An 8,344-nucleotide genomic window follows, 5' to 3' on the forward strand; every position below is an offset into this window, starting at 1 on the left:
ATGGATCACGCAGGTGCCTGGGGGCTGCAGGTTCCCTGGAAGAACCCTCTGGAGCGCACAGTGCCTCAGTTTCCCCAGCAGCGATGCTCCCTTACCCTCACAAAGCACTCAGAGATCCTTTTACAAAACCAGCTCATTATCCCTCATCTAACCCTCCCTTCCCGTGCCAGGGAGAGCTCCAGAGGGTTTTATTCTCCCGTAGGAAGTTGCTGCAGCCGGGGAGATGCGGGCTCAGCTCAGCTCGGCTCGCCCGGGGTGCCGAGCCCTCCCCACGCTGCTCTCAGCTGGTTCTTCTCCCCGCAGCCCCGTGACAGGTATTTGAAAAGAAGCTGAGCACAATCCTATCAAACCTCCGCCGTTCCTGGGACGAGCCAGACTTTAAGGAGTCAGAGTCCGAGCGAGTTTCACAAGAAAACAAACAGAAATACTTCTGTTGCTGCAGAGAGGGAAAAAAAAAAAAAGAAAAAACAAAGAGAAGTCGGGGGAAAAAAATCGCTGCTCTGTGGAAAAAAATCAACTCTTTCCTGAATAAAGCAGAAAAAAAACCCGCGGCCGTATTGAGCTGTGACATATGGTTACACAAATAGAAACCACAGAGGGGAAAATCATGTTTTCTCTTTCATTATTTATCACTCTCTAACTGTCTCCAGCTGGGTGAGTAAACAGCCTCATTGGGCTGTAATGAGAACAGCCTGCTGCCACTGTGCCGGGGCTGCCGGAGCGTGTGCGAGCCGGGCTGGGACCCGCCGGGGTTGCCGAGCCCCGGAGCCGGCCCCTGTCGCCCTCGGGCTTCGCTGTGAGCTCCGGGAATCCGGAGGGATGCGGAGGGATGCGGAGGGATGCGGGCACGTGGCGCCGGCACCCGCAGCATCCTCCCCATGGCACGTGCTAACGAGGTCCAGGCGCGGAGTTAAATTAAGCGGCCGCTCCGGTTATTGTTCAGGGGAATTATGTGCCCAATTTCCCCCCTGAGCCGCGTTGCAAATTGACTCCTAAGTGTCCCGTGAAATGGCTGCATAATTTGCACATTTGAGAAGCAGGAACAGCCCGAGCGAGCGCCGGTTCTTGGCTTCGCTTTGCTTCCCTCCCCACCTCGCCCGGTTTTCGCCGGTTTCGCCGCCGCTTTTCGCCCATCCTGTGGCTCTCAGAGGGTTCAGTCGCAGGGTCCGTGGGCTCTGAGGGCATCCATCGTCCTGCCCCGGCTTGAATGGCTCCGGAAACGGAATTCTGGCAGCTCTCAGCACTGTGGGAGCAGACCCCAGGCCACGATCCCTTCCCACTCCCCGCTTCATCCCCAGGAGCCTCCCCGGCTGCACAGCAGCTGCACCCGGCTCCCGAATCCCTCCGCATTTCCCATTGGCTTCCCCAGGGTCGGAGGGATCAGACTCGAAGGTTCAGATTCCCCCTGATTAGGGCAGGTTTTGGATTAGGCTCTGAATTAGGTCAGGGTGTACGATGTTCCAACCTCCCGCTTGCTCTCGTCTTTTCCTCCCACGTCTTTCCCGGGCCATGGATGGAGTTGGGATTCCCTGGCCGGCTCGTGGCTCGTGTTGCACAGCCAGGGCGAGTGACACAGGTGACACGGGCACAACCACCGTGGTTCAGCTTGAACCAGCGCCGTCCCACCCCAATCCTCACACCCAACACTCTGCCAGGACCCTCAGGAAGGGGCACCACGGAAAACACAGCGTCCACCCAAACTTTCGGAGGAGAAAGGCCTTCACCGAGAGCCAGAAAGTCCTTGAGCATCAGCAGTGGTGAGCAGTGATTTCCCAGGAAGATTAACCCATTTCTCCAGTGAAGAAGGGCAGCCGTCCCCTCTGAGCCGCGCGGCGTCTGGAGCCCATCCCAGTCCTTCCGACACACAAAAAATTATTAGTAAACGGAAGCGTTTTTAATGAAAACTGACCCAATTTTGAATGCCACTTCTCCTCCCACCTCAGGAACAGGCTGTGCCAGAGTTTGAGTGAAATTAGGTCATTGTTGAACAAAGGTCATGAAAGAACTTGAAAAGCTTTTTGATGGGAAACCCCAGTTTTTATGGGGTTTTGTGGAAATCCCCTCCCAAATCAAGTTATAAATAGAGTGACAAAACAGCGCAGGGAGCCAACCATCCCTGTGCTACCCATCCTGTTAAAAAATCCAGCTGCAAATTTTACCCTTCCTCAACTTGAGGGAAGAAACAGAAAACCTGAGGTGAGAACCCGACCTTCTCTTTTCCCCTACTAAATCCTCGCGTCCTTCAAGCCTGGCCATCCCTGCGGCAGGATGGGGATTCAGGGAAGTGTCCCAGGAGCTTGGAGTGTGGGCAGGGAGGGCTCTGCTGTGCCTCTGATTCAACACATTCCCCATCCCACTGCCAGAGCCCTCGAACCGAATCAAAGGCCTCTTACAGTAAACGCTCCCCGAGCTTTCCCCATCGCCATCGGGATGAGCTAATCCCTGCCCGGTTGCCTGGGAAGGGATCACAGAGGCAGCTCCTTTCTGTGCCAGACTTGGAACCACGGGGGAGCTTGTACAAATGAGTCAAGAGAAGTGGAAGTTTCGGGGTTGGGAACACCCAGGGAAGTTTTGTGAAGTGCAGAGAGTGGTGGAGGGGGCTCCTGTGGGAAGGAGGTTTTCTGTTTCTTCCCCCCAAACCTGCTCAGGTGCAGATGCATCCGACCCCCAGGTGTGTGCAAGAGGGGCAGCAGCCTGAGAAACTTCTGCTGCTGCTTTTGGGGATGGATTCTAGGCCGAGGAGAGGCCTGATCCAGCAGCAGAGGCAGCTCTGATCTGTGGAATAACCTGATTTTTGAAGGCTCCCGTGCCTTGTACCCGAACACACGTCCATATATACGCAAATATTCACACTCAGCACCGGTTTCTCCCTCTCTAACAGAAATTTGAGCCGATTCTGCCTGGTTTCAGTGGTTCGAGGTGCTGGTGGTCACTTCCCTGGCTGGTTTTTCACTGCCCACCCCTGGTCCCACTCATGCCACGTCCAGAGCTCTGCTGCCACCCTGTCCCCATCCGTGGCACCTCTGCAGGGCCAGGAGCCATCCCGAGGGCACAGCGAGCACAGGATGGGCTGCACATACCCAGGTTTTCCCCACGCTCTCAGGAGTGGCTCTGAGGGACCTTGGCCTGGTGCTGGCCCCGGGGACGCTGGGGTGTCCTTAAACCAAGAGCCCCAGCGGGGGAAGCGGCGCGAGGAGCAGAATTCCAGCCCCAAACAAAGCACTTTTGTGCTCCTGCTTTGAGCAGGCGGGAGGGCTTCCTGCTGCCCTGCTCTGGGGGCTGCTTCCCCTCTTCCCTGGCCTGTCCTGCTGCCAGAGCCTGACCTCCAGAGCTTCTCCAAGCCCACATTTCCACCGGAGTGCAGCGGCTCCTTCAGCACCTTCCCGCTCCTCCTCGCCATTAGCATCCTCCCCGTGTAAATGTTAATGAATTGTCGTCAGACCAAAGTAATCACCAGTCAGCAAAACTTAATTTTACTGAAAGACAAAAAGAGGCTTCGCTCTAATTGATGGAAAATTGGTCTTTTCTTGTCAGGTTATTGTTCATTTCCCGCCTGTTAATGACCGGATCCCTCCAGCCGTGCCCAGCCCAGAGCCTGGAGAGCAGCACGGAGGAGCCGTCGGGAAACCTGGGATGGAGAGGGACATTTTCATTAACAAACTTTCCAAAGGCAAAGCAGTGGGAGCTTCCAAAAGGAGTGAGGAGGAAGAGCCCGTGTCCTGCCTGGCAGCTCCGGGGAAGCAGCAGCAGCGATGGTTCCCTCAGAGCACACAAACAGCGCCCAGGGTTGATAAGAGACGGTGATTACATTTTTGGATGCCTTTCTGTTTTAATCACCCAAGGGGCTCGGTACTGGAGGAACTTTGAGGTCCCTTCCAGCCCAAACCATTCCCTGATCCTGTGATTCCAAGAGCCAGGCAGAGGAGGCTGGAGCTCTCGTGCAATTCATGGCCTCAGACATCAGAAATGGCTTTTCATGTCCCTTTATCACGATGTTCTCAAGTTGGGAAGAAAAAGGGATGGAGAATAGTCCTTCCCCTCAAATACTGGCAGCCCAAAGGGAAGCAAACCTGCTTCCCACTATCCCGAGCACTGTTTTTAGGGATCTAAGGACCCTGCCTTTGTCCCACCTTGCTTGGTGACATCCCAACACCCATGGGGGCCGTGGAGTCCCCTTCCCAGTGGGAGCAGCCCCCGGGCTCCCCACGCCGCTCCCCAGGCTGGCTCTACACAGGCCATTACGGTAATTTGATAAGCCACTTCTTCGTGATATGAATCTTCGCCTTCGTTAAAGGCAGGGAAAAAAAAAAAACCATTGCGTTTTGATGGCTCACAGGGACAGTTCATTAAGCAATCAACTCTTTTAATGAAATATTTCTTTGTTAAAATATTCATTGATCTGCCGCGGGTGTGCGTGGAGAAGGGGAAGGACCTTGTGTCCCGAATGCTTTTCTGTTGAGTCTTCCCGAGGCCGCACTGGGAACAGCGGGATGTGCACTGGCATTGCCAGGACAGGAATTCCCACAGCGACCCTTGGCAGGGACCCTCTGGAGAGCCTGGAGCAGGGATTTGGGGCTTTCTGGGTGTGTTTTCCCCTCCTCTATCCGGCCTGAGGTGTCACACACCAGGTCTGAGCGGGGATGTGGGGTGGGCTCTGCCCCCCTTGGTTGGTGCCGTGGTGCCGTGTGGGGACATTGTGGCAGAGATGGGGGGAAGTTGGGCCAAGAATGAGCGGAAATGGGCAAATGTGGAAGTGGGCAGAGTGGGAAGAGGGCGTTCCCAAGGGGAGGGACTGGTTGTCCCAGGCAGGTGTCAGGGGACCCCTTTGTGACCGTGGGACAGCGCAGCAAAGGACGTGGCTTCAGCCAGATTCTCCAAGCCCGGAGTAAGAGCGAGCAGGAGGGAGCTCAGGGAGCCGGGACGGAGAACACTGGCAGGAGAAGAAAGAGAGGAGGGGGAAAAAAAATATCTATCAAAGGGTGAGAAATGAACAACTGCAGACAAAGCAGCGAATGTGGCCTCCCCCCTCCTTCCTCCAACCTTACACCGCGCGTAATTCCCGGCCGGCACCGTGACGGCTCCGACAGGCAGCGACCGCGTGCGGGTGAGCATCTCCTGGAGGAACAGAGGGAACAAGGCAGACACGGGAGCAGTGGATGCCACGTCCTGGTCCGGATGAGTAACGTTCTTGGAAAAGCAGGGAAATGATAAAAAAAGAGGAGGAGGGGGGAAAATCCCGCAGGCAAAGCACAGCACGTGCTGATGGGAGAGGGGATTCGGGTGTCCTGGGTCCCCAAGGGCTGCTGGCACAGCTTGGCTTGGCAGAGCTCAGGGAATTCCATCCGGGCTGGGAGATCTCCACTTGGAGCTCCTTTCTCTCCCGGGATGGGGCTCTGTGGGCACAGAGGGACATTGGGCACTGTCTGGGGACCCCCCAAACACCACATCTTCCTGTCCCTGTGTGGGAGCAGCACTCCCAGGAGATGGGGATTTCCCTCCCTTTTCCATTACCTCCAGCTCCCTAAATCTCAGCTGAGTCCGACCCTCAGTGTGCAGTAAGGGAAACTGAGGCACGGCCCAGCCACCAGCCAGGGCTCTGAGGTGATGAAAGCCCCCTCAAAGCCCCTGCCTGGGCTCTGACCTGAGCTCTGACATTCAGCAACATTTCCTTGATACCCCCCCAGCTCTGGGAGTGTCGGGTTCCCCCCACCTGGGGAATCACCGGGGGTTCTGGTGGCTGGAGCAGGGGAGCAGTGCCAAGCCCTGGACAGGCAGCAGCCTGTGGCTTTCCCGGGGAGCCAGGAGCCTCTCATCACTTACAGGAACTCTGTGCATCATCCCTCGGCCTTGCGCAAGAGGCGAGCGGGGTCCAAGAGCTGCAGCGGCCACGGCCTCGCCAGCACGTCCGGACAGAGCCGGATTGCTCCGTCTGCTCGGCAGCCTGGGAGCGTGGCCACGCCAGCACTGACCCTCAGGGGGTCCCTGTGGGACCCCCCGGCCTCTCCAGCCCTGTGCTGGCTGGGGGTGCAGCGCCCAGAGCCGCGGGATTGCCCCGGGAAGGGCTGATCCCTCTCCCTGCTCCGCTTGCCCGCCCACGGGTGATGCCCAGGAGGGTGTTTGGGTGCTGGGGTGAGCCCCAGGGGTTCAGGCCTGGATGCCCAGGGAGGAGAGGGAGCGGGCAGAGGGATGGGCTGTGGGCATGGCTGGGCACCACAGGGGGCCGGGGTGAAAAGGGCTTGTGAAATTTGGGTGGAAAACCAGATTTGCTGCTCATCTGTTGAAATTTCCTCCTTGGAAGGGATGGGAGTTTGGAGTTCAGCTGTGCCAATGCACAGCTCCATCCCCAAAACACTGCTCTGGGAGGGAAAAATAACTTTTTCCCCCCGTTCTCTCCATTCTCCCATCCCAAATTTTCTTCTTCCTCTTATTTCCGTGTGCTTTTTTCCTTTATTCTGCCTTGAAAGCAAGAGGGAGACAATCCAAGACAAGGCAGGAAGCAGAGGCGCTCAGGGGGACTTGTTCCCATCATCAAACACTGATTTTTCAGACGAGCACCTTCAGAGAAGTCAGATTTTGTTTCTGAAGTTGCTCTTCCCGTAGAAGGAAAAAGAGCAACCAAAGGAGATGTTCCCCACCACCCCTTTGGCAGGAATGCCCGTTCAGAACCGGTGACAAATGGGCTTTGGATTCATCTCAGAGACGACTTTCCTGGAAGGATGAGGGTGCTTCAGAGCCTGAGGATGCTTCAGATGAGGTGATTCAGAGCTGCTTTGCCTTGGGTGGGATTTAGGACAAACCCAAAATGACCTTTTCCACGGAAGATTTCAGCCTTCTGTCAACCTCGCAGCAAACTGGGATTGCTCCCATTCCAGGCTAACACAGGATCACGATCCTTTGGCTGAAAATGTTCAGGTTTTAAAGGTTTTCAATATCCTGGCTACGAGATCAGACACTTCCTGGAGGAGAGAAAACCCGACTTTGTCAGGAAGAGCAGTTTCCCACAGTTGAGAGCTTGGGGGTGGATCGCAGATGCGGAGAGCGAGGATGAGCCGGGCGGAGGTGGAAGGTGGAGTTTTCCTGGAAGAGCTGAAGGAATCTGTGTTTGGGACTGATCCCTCACCCCACTGCGACTCTGCTGCTCTGCCCACGTGGCTCAGGGCTTTATATCCATGCAAAGCTTTCATCCCAGAGCTCCAAATCCTCCTGCCTCTGCTGGGCCCTTTGGAGCTGATCCACGCCCGAGGCTTTACCTGGTGCAGAGCTAAAGGAAGTTCTTTCCCTTCCCTCTTCCCCCCTTTCTTTTGGGAGCTCAGCGCTGCTGCAGGAGCACCTGTGCTCTCCTGCCTGGGAATTTCCTCATCCCTGCAGCATCCCTGATGTTCCCTTTGGCTTTCCAGGAGTGAGGTGGTCCCTCCAAGACCAAACCCCATCAAGGGGATCCTGCCAAACCCTGTCTGACCCTGATCCATCCGTGTCTCCTCACCCAGATCCCTCCTCCCTGCTCTGCCTCGTTTCCAGGCTGACATAGGTGAACAAAGAGGGATCTCGGGGCCACGCTCCATTCCCGAACTCCCCTCGGTGGAAGGCTGCCCACGTCTTTTTGCGCGGCTCCTCCCTGCTCCAATGGCATTTGATGTCTTCAAAGAGGTTCCTCTGATGTAGGGAAAAGAGGGCGAGCGCAGGTTGGACGAGGCTCGTCGCTCAAAGCGGTTTTTTCACTCAGAAAAGTGCCCGTTTGGGATGAAATAAAAGCGGATATTGTGTTTGTCATGGACTGATACGTGCGGGGAGAACTCACAAAGGTCTTGGAGCTTCCAGCGCTCGCTGGATTTGGAATGTGCCGGGAGGGATCTGGGCTGGATTGGGGGGGGGGGGTTGAAGCTACTGCGCTTCCCTAAAATGGAGTGGGGACCCCCTAAAATGGAGTGGAGTGTCCCAGGGCTCTGAGTCCTGAGCATGGAATGGATTGAGCCAAGGTTGGAGCCCCCCTGCCACGGAAACAGACTGGGAGAGCTGAGAATGTTCAGCCTGGAGAAGAGAAGGCTCCAGGGAGACCTTAGAGCCCCTTATGCCTAAGGAGGCTCCGAAAGAGCTGGAGAGGGATTTGGACAAGGGCTTGGAGCGATGGGCAGTGGCTCCCCCATCCCTGGAAGTGCTCAAGGCCAGGCTGGGTGGAGCTTGGAGCAGCCTGGTCTGGCGGAGGTGTCCCTTGGGGGATGGATGGGATGGGATGGGATGGGATGGGATGGGATGGGATGGGATGGGGTGGGATGGGATGGGATGGGACGGGATCCATGGGATGGGATGGGATGGGATGGGATGGGATGGGATGGGATGGGATGGG

Source organism: Corvus kubaryi, unplaced genomic scaffold, assembly GCF_017639235.1.
Source record: "Corvus kubaryi isolate FWS band 111438036 unplaced genomic scaffold, C.kubaryi_AGA036_p1.0 split1-37355, whole genome shotgun sequence".
Lineage (NCBI taxonomy): Eukaryota > Metazoa > Chordata > Aves > Passeriformes > Corvidae > Corvus > Corvus kubaryi.